Below are 13159 nucleotides of genomic sequence, written 5' to 3'. Positions count from 1 at the left end.
TGCATAGCTCAGAGTACTCTAACAGTCTTTTATCTTGATTGCATTCTATTTCCTTGTTCTACTATCACCTGACCTTGAATTTTAAATAGTGCTTTATTCTTTCGATATTCCTTTAAATCAGTGGTTCTCAACCTTCCTAATGCTGTGGCCCTTCAATACAGTTCCTGTGGGTCATGACCCACAGTTTGAGAACTGCTGCTTTAAATGAATTCTCCATCATAACTTAGCTAGTTTATTGAGTTTCTGTTCCTTACAACCAATAACAAGAAATAAACTGACCCCTGGCCTTATTTTGAAAGTAAAGTTTTGTAGATATATTGTTAAAGAATTACTACTATTAGCTTGGTAGAATGCCGTGATGACAGTTTGGTCCTTTAATTTTTGTTTTATAAAAGTTAGTGTGTATGTCATGAAAACTTAAATAGGTCAAACAAAAGCATAAATTTAGTAAATTAAGACATTAACAGAATGTGAAAAAAAAAATATTTCACCATACTAAAAGAAATCTATTATAGGTTGGGGTCAGTTTTACATTTAAAAGTTATTTTATAATACTTTATACATATATATAAAGTGTATATGATATATATCTTTGATGTTATATAAAATGTATATATACATATCATGTGTGTATATAGATTATACATTAATATGTCTACACACATATACAGAGTGTCCATAAAGTTTGTGTACAATTTAAAATAGTTTGTACAATTTAAAATAGTTAAATATTTTAAACAGAAGACAAAATAGTTTACTATTTTAAATTGCAAATGATCCTTATGGACACCCTACCGTGTTTCCCCGAAAATAAAACATCCTCTGAAAATAAGACCTACTTAAAGGTTTCCTTCTGGGTGAAATATAAGGCATCCCCCCGAAAATAAGGCCCCCCAGGCTCTGTCTAGGAATGAAAATTAATTTACCGTAAACTGGTTGCTAGGGCCGCCCTGACTGGAGTCTAGCAACCAGTGACGTTAAGCGGAGTCCTGACGTCACTGCTGTGTGGAGGCTGAGCGGAGGTCGGAGTGAGAGGTGAGCACGGGGCAGGAGAGAAGAGGAGACTTTCCTAGATGGGTGTAGAAGAACAGGAGGATCAGAGCGGTCGGGTTGCTGCGAAGGTGGTGAGTGCTGGTCTGTCTCCGTGACACTGCCTGATGCTCGCAGCCGCCCTCATGATGACTGAAGGTTCTCAGTTAGTGGCAGACCCTGCTCCAGCCCAGGTCCAGGCCCCAGCCAGCCCAGTGACAGTCCCCAGGCAGGCCCCAGGGGGGAAATGTCTGATAAAGGAGTCGGGGGGATGTCTGGTGAAGGTGTTCAGTTGCACAGGGGTGGGGGTAGGGGGATCACTTAAAATGACACAGGTGGGATCAGAGGGGGTAATCAAAATGACACAGGAGGATCAGAGGGGACAATCAAAATGACACAGGAGGATCAAAAGGGGTTACTAAAATGGCAATCCCCCCTCTAATTCTCCTGTGCCATTTTGATTCCCCGCTCTGATCCCTCCTGTGTCATTTTAAGTGATCCCCCTCCCCCACCCTGATACCCCAGTTCCTTTTTTTTTACCCCTAGAAATGAGCGCAAAAAGAAAAAGCTACTCCGTGGAGTACAAGAAAGGAATCGTGGAAGACTCTTGGGGCCAAAATCTTACTGCTTTCTGTAAAGAGAAGATGTTGAGTATCCGATTGGTCCGAAAATGGCGAGCAGAGTATGGTAACCTCATTGAACAAGTGGACAAGGGAAATGCTAAAAAGCGCAAGTGTGGATCAGGTCGGCAACCATTATTTTCCGAGCTGGAAGACCTGATCTGTGAATGGGTTGTTGACAGGAAAGCAAAGGCTTTGGTTGTGAATAGGGCTCAAATTCAAGAGTTTGCCCTTGCAATGGCACCACAGTTTGACATAGCCCCCGAAGACTTCAAAGCATCACAACACTGGCTGGATAATTTCCTTCAGCGAAGTGAACTGTCTTTAAGAAGATCCACAACATTGTTAAGGCTGGAAGATACTCAAGTTACTACCATACCGTATACAGGTAATAAATTTCCTTTATTTTCATTTAACAATAAATGTGTACCGTACTCTTCTTCATGGAAATATAATACATCCCCTGAAAATAAGACCTAGTGCATCTTTGGGAGCAAAAATTAATATAAGACACTGTCTTATTTTCGGGGAAACAGGGTATATATATATATATATATATATATATATATATATATATATATATCAAATGTCTGAGTCTTGACTCTTGGTTTTCCAATATTTCTTACCCAATTTCTTTGTTATAATTTTGGTTTTTCTTCTATATTAGTTTTAATTGACTTTTATTTTTATCAAATATATGTAACATAGTTTTTGTTAATCCTAATTTCAGTAAATGCCATCCTTCTTTCCAACACCAAATATGAATTCTTCTAAATATGTTTCCTCTAGTATTTCTATATTTTTAAATAATGGATCAGTCTTATCTCTCCTACTGCATTATTTCCCTTTCCCCCATCCTTCATGGGGTTTACTTTATTGTGTCATAGACCCAAGTAGGACACCCCAATTACTCCTTCTTTCTGATATAACCCTTTGTTTTTTCCCCTAGAATTAGTAACTACCTAAAGTTTTCATTTGTTTGTTTTTATTCCTTTTTCATTTGCCTTAGTTTACTTATATATTTTTTGGTATTGTTTTCCAAGTGCTCAAATATCAATTTTTTTGTGCTTCCTTTTATTCTTCCTTCTAGCCCCCTGCTCTAATCTGGAATGTTTTCTGGATATTTCAGTTCTAGGGAGTTTTCTTATGTATTTCCTCTGATGATTTAATTCTCTCCATTTTCTTGTTTAAAGCTGGATCTTTTGTTGGATCCTGTAAGTAAAAAGTAAGTTCTTTTTATCTCTTTTTTCTGTATCTTTGATATTTTTGTTTACTGTCTTCTTACATCAACTCTGTTATCATTCTTCTACTTTATCTTCCAAATCTTTCATTGAAATTTTTTGATTATCCTATTTCTGATTTCCAATTTATCCTTGTCTCTGTTCTGTTGTAGCAGGCTGTTTTTGTTTTATATTATGTAAGAGGTATATATACATAAATTCCCCATAATAATTCAGCTAGTTTGAATGGTTTTCTGTTCCTAACAACCAGTAACTAAGAAATGAACTGCAATAATTGTTATATCTCAGAGGATGTTCTTTAAAGTTATATTCTATTCCTTTTCAATGTTTTCATTTCCTCTAGGAGTGTTTGTTTGTTTGGTTTGGTAGGTTCGTGCCTGTGTTTTGTATTGAAGACTCAATATGTCTTGTGATACTTAGGTATTTCATAAGCTGTATGGAAACTCTATATGTTTGTGAACAAGGTACCTTAACTATATGATGATTGGCATTGAGACTGCTTTAAAAAAATTAGTATATCCCAATTTCAATAGGTATATAAGTTTCAATAGGTCTCTTCTTTAGGATATCAGTTTTAATAGGACTTTTCTTTGGGTCATTTGGTTCTCCAGAGAAGAATTCTCTTGTCCTCTCTCAATGACAGTGTTCCAGGAGCACAGTTGAGAGAGGGGACTGATGTTCCACTAATCACTGGACTTAATCCTTCAGTCTCCTTTTCTGCTCATACTTCCTTCTGACCAATGTCCTTGGTCCAAAGCCTTTCAGGTCTAGCAATTCAATTGGAATCTAAAATTGCTGGTATTTTTCAGGGTGGAAGATAGAGAAAAAACAGGGAAGGAATTACTTAGCTTTGGGGTATGGGGCAGAAGACAAAATCTGGGGACCTACGACTTTCAATCACTCTCCTTGTTTTCAGATTGAACTTTACTACCAGTGCCCCTAGCACCATATGCCTCTATGTCCTGAACCTATTCAGGTTTCCATAGGGCAAATTGGAGTAAAAATAAAAAAAGGAAGAAAGGGCTTGGCGCCTGTGGCTCAAGCGGGTAAGGCTCCAGCCACATAACACATGAACTGGCGGGTTCGAATACAGCCCAGGCCCTCCACAAACAACAATGACAATTGCAACCAAAAAATAGCCGGTTGCTGTGGCGGATGCCTGTAGTCCCAGCTACTTGGGAGACTGAGGCAAGAGAATTGCTTAAGCCCAAGAGTTGGAGGTTGCTGTGAGCTGTGATGCTACAGCACTCTACCCAGGGCCACAGCTTGAGGCTCTGTCACAAAAAAAAAAAAAAGAAGGAAGGAAAATGAAAGAAGGTTTTTCATGTCCTATGCAGACAGCAGGTTATAGCTTCTCTTACTGAGTGCCACTGTCCATCTGCTTTCTATTTCAAAGAATTTCTCATGATCTTTATCATTCTTAATTTTTTTGCCTTTTGAAAGTTTCTTTGATTATTTTATTAAGGCTTCAGGAAAAGGAGAAAGAAATAGAGTCGTGTTTAAACAGAAGTTTTCTCCTCACTTCATAAAGCGTAAATTCAGATTCAGATTCCCTTCTGAAGATGGGAATCACCTTATTCTTGCCAGGTCTTGAGTTTATCCCTGGGTATAATACTTTTTCAACATGAAAAAATTAGCATGAAGAATTTTCCTGAAATTACACAGAGAACTTCAAGCATGGTGTTATCCAAGAGGAAAAAAGCCACACCATAATAGTAGCCACAGTTGGCAGAGTTGTGAATTTTTAGGCAATGAAAATACTGGCTCAATGAGTGGAACAATGATTCAGTTAATTTGATCAAGCTGAGTGAACTATCTCTGGGACATCCCCAGAGGAGGGGAATGTCATGTGTTTGCCACTGATGCTATAAAATGTGGCTCTGCCCTTTAAACTGCAGCGTTAAAAATAGAGAACAGAATTTTAGTTTGCCATAGTCACTGTCTTCCACTGGGAGTCATGTGAAGTTTTATACATTGACCAAAGCTTCAAAATGACTTCATTAGAGTCTGAGGAAAGTCTGATTGTAAACTATATGCTAATGTAAGTACTCAGAAGGATAGCTTAGTCCAGTTTACAAAATAATCCTCTCCTGTCTCCTTAATTTCACCCTGATTCTGCCCCTTTCATAGGTGCTCGCAGCCATTTTTATAGTCCATGAATAAGAGTTAGTCTCATTAAATTGGTCTGATAGAAAATCCCTTACAACTTGGAGTGTTTGGGTCTCCCAAATTTTCAGGCATGTAAATTTTCATGTGCTACTCTGTTTTCTAGATATAGCATAAGGTAGTTAAATGGCCACTGAGTGAAGACTAAGAAGACAAAGTGTTAGACTGAGCCATATTTTCTACATTTCTTTGACTGCCAATTTCACAGGGTTATTAGACATAAACATGGATATATGAAAGTTCATTGCAAATTATAAAGAAATCTATATAATTTATTCTGCCATTTTGAGTTTTTTGAAGGATACTGGGGGATTATTCGGTTTAAAATGATAATGAATGAACATTCTAATCATTGTAATAAAATGAATTCCAATGGATTAATTTGATGGAGCTACAATTTAATTAAAATATTATATATAAAGGAAAAATATCATTTAGGGCTCTCTCTAATTATGCATTTTCCCTATGACTCACTATGCTGGTTTTAAAGGGCTGAATCGTGTTGCCCCTCCTCCGCAAAAAAAGAAACCTTATATATTGAACTGTAACTCTGCCTCAGAAAGTGACTGTATTTGATAGGGGCTTTAAAGAGGTGGTAAATTACCATGGGTTGGTTCATGCCTAATCAATATGACTAATCCTTATAAGAGAAGTGATTATGATACATACAGCACTGACAAAAGGAAAATCACGTGAAGGCAGGACAATCTACAAACCAGGGAGAAAGGCTTCACAATAAACAATGCTGTCATCACCTTGACCTTGGACTTCTAATGTCTAGAATTGAGAGAAAGTAAATTTCTACGTTTAGGCCATACAGTCTATGGTATTTTGTTATGTCAGCCCTAACAAAATAATACACTGTTTAGGACAAAATGAAACAAAGGAAAAAATAATTAAGTCAGGGTCTGAAGATAAAATCCATTTTGTCTTAAAAATTACTTTTGCTAATATCCAAGTATTCTTTCTTAGTAATAGAAAAAATCAGTAGTTTTATTAATTTGATGTTTCATTTTATTTTATTCCTAGTTCTGTTTTTTTTAGTTTAAATTTTATTAACAGATAAGGTGGGAATGTTTTAAATCTCATGAATAAAACTGCTATCCAATCATGCTTTCAGTGGCACCATCCATGGGGAATTTGCTTTGTTTTTTGTTTTAGCAAACTAAATTTACCAGACTGAAAGCTTAACTTCAACTACTACGCTAAGTTGCTGAATGGTAGATGAGTATATCTACCTAAGCGCATATATGCATATTACAGATAGAATTATATAAACATTTTTGAAAAAGAATATAGTTTCTGATTTATATTTAAGACAATTTGAATTTGTGAAATGGTATGGTATGTCTGGCATTTTAGGTTATTGATTTATTAGATTTATTGATAAATCAATAAAAATCTTTGAAAAGTGTACATACATACTGATACCTTATCTGTTCCACATTGTGAATCATAGGAAAGAAGATCATGTACTTTATTTAGCTTAAATATAAAAAATGCCAAGTATTATCTCCTTGTATATTATTTACCCCAGGGTATCATATTATCCTGGGGTATATTATGACACGAGGAATACAATATAGGGACATAATCCTGTAAATAATATGGACTAGAGAGAATATTCTTCTGGCCTAACTCTGTTCATGAGTTAAACTGGTTACTTTTTTCTCGGTTAAGAAAAACCAGTGAAGAGGCTTGGAATGTCTGCTACAGATCCAAGTTATTTCTGCAATTTGAAATAGTGTTACAGCATGCTGGAATTGCTTGAGTTCAGGAGGGTTCTTTGGACTGAAGGTAAGAAAGCCACAAAGCCATTGTTTTGTCACATATGAAAATAAAACATATACAGTGTTAAAACAAAAAGGAGTTAATTTACATTAAAATAATAGATACATGTTACTGATAAAATATAAATCTAAGAAAAATAGCAGTAATAAATGATCATGAGCTGTTTTCTGCAAACATGTATTCTACCTTCCCTTTGTGAGTAGTTTTTCAGGCTCCTATCTAAGGCCAGCATTTGCCATTGTTCACTAGACTCCAAGTCCTTTAATTAACTCGGGCCATCATTCCAGAAATTCTTTTCTCTCCAGCATCATTATGTTTCGCTTCTCATGTTTCCCAATCACATGTTGTGATTTCTTCCATCAAAGATTTGTATGCCCTTTTCCCCAGATACATCTTGTCCAGGACACTAATGACCATCACCTTTCTAAATCCAGTAGTTTATTTTGAGTCCTCATCTTACTTGACGTATGAGCAGCATTTTAAACTGTGGCTTCCAGGACACTCATTCTTTTGGTTTTCCTCCTGTCCTACTGACTACTTCTACTTAAACTCTTTCAATGATTCCTCCATGTATCTTTAGAATGCAACAGTGCTGAGTCATTGAATGTTTTCTCTGTACTCACTCCTAATAATCTCATCCAGTTCTTTGGCTTTAAATACCATCTATCTTCTGATGACTTCTAAGTTTGTGTATCCAGCGTGGACCTCTCCTCTGACTTCATCACCCAAGTATCTAACTGCCTCCTTGACATCCCCACTGAACATCTGATAAGCATTTCTTACTTAACATGATTAAAACTGAACTCTTGATATTCCATTCTTTCAGCCCCATCTAAGCCAGCTTCTCCCATAGTCTCCCCCTCCTCAGTATTGGCAACTCGATCCTTTCAGGTGTTCAGGCCAAAACCCTTGGTGTCTTTCTCTCACACCCCACATTCAGTCTGTCAGCAAATCCTGCTGCTCTGTTTTTGAAATATATACAGATTTTAACCACTTCTCGCCACCACTGTCTCTTAACCTGAATTATTGCAACTGTTTTCTTATTAGTTCCTGCTTAACTCTTGTCCTCTTACAATCAATATAAAAGCCAGAGTGGAATTTTTAAAAATAAGTTCAATCACATCATTTCTTTACTCAAACATCCTCCTACAGCTTGTCTCTACATAAGGCTTTTATAGCAACCTGCTACTCTAATATCTTGTTATTTCTATTCCTATTATTCTCCCCCTCATTCCTTCTGCTCCAACCCCACTGGCCTCCTTGTCCTGGCCTCTTCATGAAACATGGGCAGAAATGATTTTACCTTAAAGCTTTGGCCCTGCCTAAAAGATTACTTTCCCAGGCTTGGCGCCCGAGGCACAGTGGTTACAGTGCCAGTCACATACACTGAGGCTGGCGGGTTTGAACCCAGCCTGGGCCAACTAAACAACGACAACTGAACAAAAAAAAAAAAAAAAAATAGCCAAGCATAGTAGCCTGTAGTTCCAGCTACTTGGGAGGGGGAGGCAAGACAATTGCTTAAGCCCAAGAGTTGGAGGTTGCTGTGAGCTGTGATGCCACAGCTCTCTACAAAGGGCAACATAGACTCTGTCTCAAAATAATAATAACAATAATAATAATAATAATTCCACTTCGCTATAGCCTAGGCAACAGAATGAGACGCTGTTTCTTTTTTTTTTTTATTGTTAAATCATACCTGTGTACATTAGTGCAATCAAGGGGTACAGTGTGCTGGTTTCATATGCAATCTGAAATATTCTCATCAAACTATTCAACATAGCCTTCATGGCATTTTCTTAGTTATTGTATGTAGACATTTGTATTCTGCATTTAGTAAGTTTCGCCTATACCCATTCTAAGATGCACCACAGGTGTGGCCCCACCCATTACCCTCCCTCCACCCTAATCTCTCCCCTCCCTTCCCCTTCCTTGGCCCTTTCCCCATAGTCTTATGCTATAGTTGGGTTATAGCCTTCATGTGAAAGCTGTAAATTAGCTTCATAGTAGGGCTGAGTACATTGGATACTTTTTCTTCATTCCTGAGATACTTTGCTAGGAAGAATATGTTCCACCTCTATCCATGTAAACATGAAAGAGGTAAAGTCTCCATCTTTCTTTAAGGCTGCATAATATTCCATGGTATACGTGTACCACAATTTGCTAGTCCATTCGTGGGTCGATGGGCACTTGGGCTTCTTCCATGACTTAGCAATTATGAATTGGGCTGCAATAAACATTCTGATACAGATGTCTTTGTTATGTTGTGATTTTTGGTCTTCTGGATATAAACCTAGTAAAGGAATTATAGGATCGAATGGCAGGTCTATTTTTAGGTCTCTAAGTATTCTCCAAACATCCTTCCAGAAGGAACGTATCAGTGTGCATTTCCACCAGCAGTGTAGAAGTGTTCCCTTTTCTCCACATCCACAAGATCATCTCTGGTTTTGGGATTTTGTTATGTGGGCTACTCTTACTGGGGTTAGGTGATATCTCAAAGTAGTTTTGATTTGCATTTCTCTGATGATTAAGGATGATGAGCTTTTTTTCATGTGTTTGTAGATCGTGATCGTGCGTCTGTCTTCTTTAGAGAAGTTTCTCTTCAAGTCCCTTGCCCACCCTGAGATGGGATCACTTGTTCTTTTCTTGCTAATACGTTTTGAGTTCTCTGTGGATTCTGGTTATTAGACCTTTTTCGGAGGTATAACCTGCAAATATTTTCTCCCATTCTGAGGGCTGTCTGCTTGCTTTACTTACTATGTTCTTGGCTGTGCAGAAGCTTTTTAGTTTGATCAGGTCCCAGTAGTGTATTGTTGATACTGCTTCAATTGCCTGGGGAGTTCTCCTCATAAAATATTCACCCAGGCCGATTCCATGAAGAGTTTTCCCTGCACTTTCTTCAAGTATTTTTATAGTTTCATGTCTTAAGTTTAAATCTTTTATCCAGTGAGAGTCTATCTTAGTTAATGGTGAAAGGTGTGGGTCCAGTTTCAATCTTCTACAGGTTGCCAGCCAGTTTACCCAGCACCATTTGTTAAAGAGGGAGCCTTTTCCCCACTGAATGTTTTTAATTGGCTTGTCAAAGATCAAATAACGGTAAGTAGCCAGATTCATCTCTTGGTTCTCTATTTTGTTCCAGACATCAACTTCTCTGTTTTTGTGCCAGTACCATGCTGTTTTGATCACTATCAATTTATAGTACAGTCTCCGGTCTGGTAGCGTGATTCCTCCTGCTTTGTTTTTATTGCTGAGTAATGTTTTGTCTATTCGAGGTTTTTTCTGATTCCATATAAAACGAAGTATTATTTTTTCAAGATCTTTAAAGTATGACAATGGAGCTTTAATAGGAATTGCATTAAAGTTATATATTGCTTTGGGTAGTATAGACATTTTAACAATGTTGATTCTTCCCAGCCATGAGCATGGTATGTTTTTCCGTTTGTTAACATCTTCAACTATTTCTTTTCTTAAAGTTTCATAGTTCTCTTTGTAGAGATCTTTCACACCCTTTGTTAGGTATACTCCCAAATATTTCATCTTCTTTGGCACTACTGTGAAAGGAATAGAGTCCTTGACTGTTTTTTCGGCTTGGTTATTGTTGGTATCCTTCTGCTGTCTTGCTGTCCAACCTCTCTTCCTGGTCGTTTCACCTCAGTTATTCCCTGGTTCTCTGCCTCTCTTGTTTCAGGTCTTTGCTCCAATGTCTTCTGGAGCAATGTCACCTTCTTAGTGAGGGCTTCCCTAAAAATCCTATTTAGAATACTCTAACTTTCCCTCCACCTGACCGTAGCCAATTAGTATGCCCCTTTCTCCTCTGTTATTCCTGGAGACTTCTCACTGTTTAACATAAAGCACAGTTTGCGTGTAGTTTTATATTCTGTGTTGCCCCTCCCTAGAATATAAACCCAAACAGGAGATTATTGATTATTTTGTTCATTGTTGTATCCCAATAGCCTAGATCAGTTCCTGACACATGGTAGGCTCCCAATAAATATTTTTCAAATAAATTAACATATATACTGATACACTCTATTTTTAACCTAGTCACTGCTAGATTTTAAATAACAAGAATCCCTGTTTAATTTGATAAATTGTAGCCAATTTATTTTATCTTTTTCTTTCTCTTACCTATATTTATAGGTATTCTATTTAATCATAGCATGTAGCTTTTAGAGCTAGGAGGGACTTTTTTAAGACTTTATCTTTGAAGTAATTTTCTATTAAGGAAAATTCCTTCCTGCTAGAGGGAGTTCAGGCAAGTTACCTTATTTTGTTCATAAAGCAGGAGATGGGGATCTTCAACAGAAAGTGAGAAGGATAAGAACAAGAGCATGCATTTGGGATGAATAGCAAAGATTTAAACTGATGTAAACAGTAGGCAGAAAATTCATTAAGATTACTTTTGTTAAATGTATACAAATCATGCAAATACTTTGGGGGATAGAAACTTAACTATTTAAATCGCAATGGGAAATTATCTCAGTACTTGATAAGAGAAATGCAAAGAAAATGTTTTGAAAAGGTTTAAAGAACTGGAACATAAATTTTGATAGTGCTAAAAGAACTTTATTCTTTATCATAACTATCTTTAGCTTCATAATACACATTAGTATCAAAAGATACTGAGCCTTTAGTCTAATAAAATCTCATATGATTTGATTCTTAGAATTTTAGAAGGAATTGAATTTTCTGGGCCTTGTGAACAATTATAGATTCTTGAAATTATAAAAATAGAAACGTTTTATAAATATTTTATCGCTTTATAAAATTCTTTATAAAAGAATTTCTCTCTTTTCTACCTATTCCCAGAATTTGAAATTATGAACATTATTTGTACATTCATCCAACAAGCTATTTTCCATAGTATCTTGCCTGTTGAACACTGCAGAGAACTGTAAGGAGTGAAGCTGTATAAGTATTGTGATATGTATTACGCTAGTAATTTGAGAAAATTCTTACCTGGAACTGCACTTACATGTTTTCTTCACAAGATCCAGAAAGAACCCCTCATTCTACTTCACTCTCAAAGTCTATTCAAAATTCAACTTGTATCAAATTTACCTTGTAAATATTTCTATGTTATGTCTGCTCTTTCCCATGTCTATGTATACTACCCAAGTTTACACTGTAGAACTTCCCACCTCAACCTCCATAAAGGCCTCCTAACTAGTTTCTGTATTTCAGTTTTCTCTCTCCAAATCTCCAAATCGCAGTTAGAATAGCCTCTTAAAATCCAAACCTGATGTGATCACCCCACTAAAATATCCATAAAATCTCTGTATCCAGTGAGGCTTAACTATTTTAGTTTTCTCTCAAAGTTGTACATGTTTTTCCTTCTGCTACTGAGTTCTTCTCTCCCCTCCCCCACATCCTGGGCCTACCTAAAGTCAGCCTGTGCTAACAGACCCACGTCAGGGAAACCTTCTTTCAGCCACTGCTTGCCTGCCCCTCCGAGTTAGAACTGCATGTCCCCCTTGAGTGCTTCCATGTCACCGTGTAAACACCTCTAGAATTCCATCCATTATGCTAAATTTGGACATAACAGATGATTGGCCTGTCTCCCACATTTATTTCTGAGACACTTGAAGGTAAGAACTCTGTCTTGTGGATTCTATTCTCAGCAGCTCTTCCAGCATCTAATGAATAGTAGACATGCCTTTAAAGTGAACACTTTTCTCTTGGGAGCTATTCCATGCTGCTTCTCTATAGGTTGTACTCAAACACACAGAATATTATGCCTCTATTATATCTGTAATCCTAAAAATTACTTTAAGTGTCTTTTCTTTTTTTTTTTTTTTGTAGAGACAGAGTCTCACTTTATTGCCCTCGGTAGAGTGCCGTGGCCTCACACAGCTCACAGCAACCTCCAACTCCTGGGCTTAAGCGATTCTCCTGCCTCAGCCTCCCGAGTAGCTGGGACTACAGGCGCCCACCACAACGCCCGGCTGTTTTTTGGTTGCAGTTTGGCCGGGGCCGGGTTTGAACCCGCCACCCTCGGTATATGGGACCAGCGCCTTACCTACTGAGCCACAGGCGCCGCCCGTCTTTTCTTTTTAATAATCATTAATGTCTTATGTTGCCTGTTCACATATCCTGTAGCAGTGAAGATCTTTTGGATTGACATTTCAGAATTAATATAGGAGAGCAATATTGACCTTCTACAACATGTTAAAGTAGCAGAACATTTTTAATAACAGTAATTTCAGAAAGTGTGGTTAAAAAAATATTTAAAGCTGTTCCTTTTTTTTTTTTTTATCTTTTAGGATTCATTGAGGGTACATGAAACCAGGTTACACTGATTGCATTTGTTGGGCA

This window comes from Nycticebus coucang, chromosome 13 (genome assembly GCF_027406575.1).
Source record: "Nycticebus coucang isolate mNycCou1 chromosome 13, mNycCou1.pri, whole genome shotgun sequence".
In the NCBI taxonomy this organism is placed as follows: Eukaryota; Metazoa; Chordata; class Mammalia; order Primates; family Lorisidae; genus Nycticebus; species Nycticebus coucang.
The sequence above is the reverse complement of the archived record's forward strand: the minus strand, read 5'-3'. Positions refer to the sequence as shown.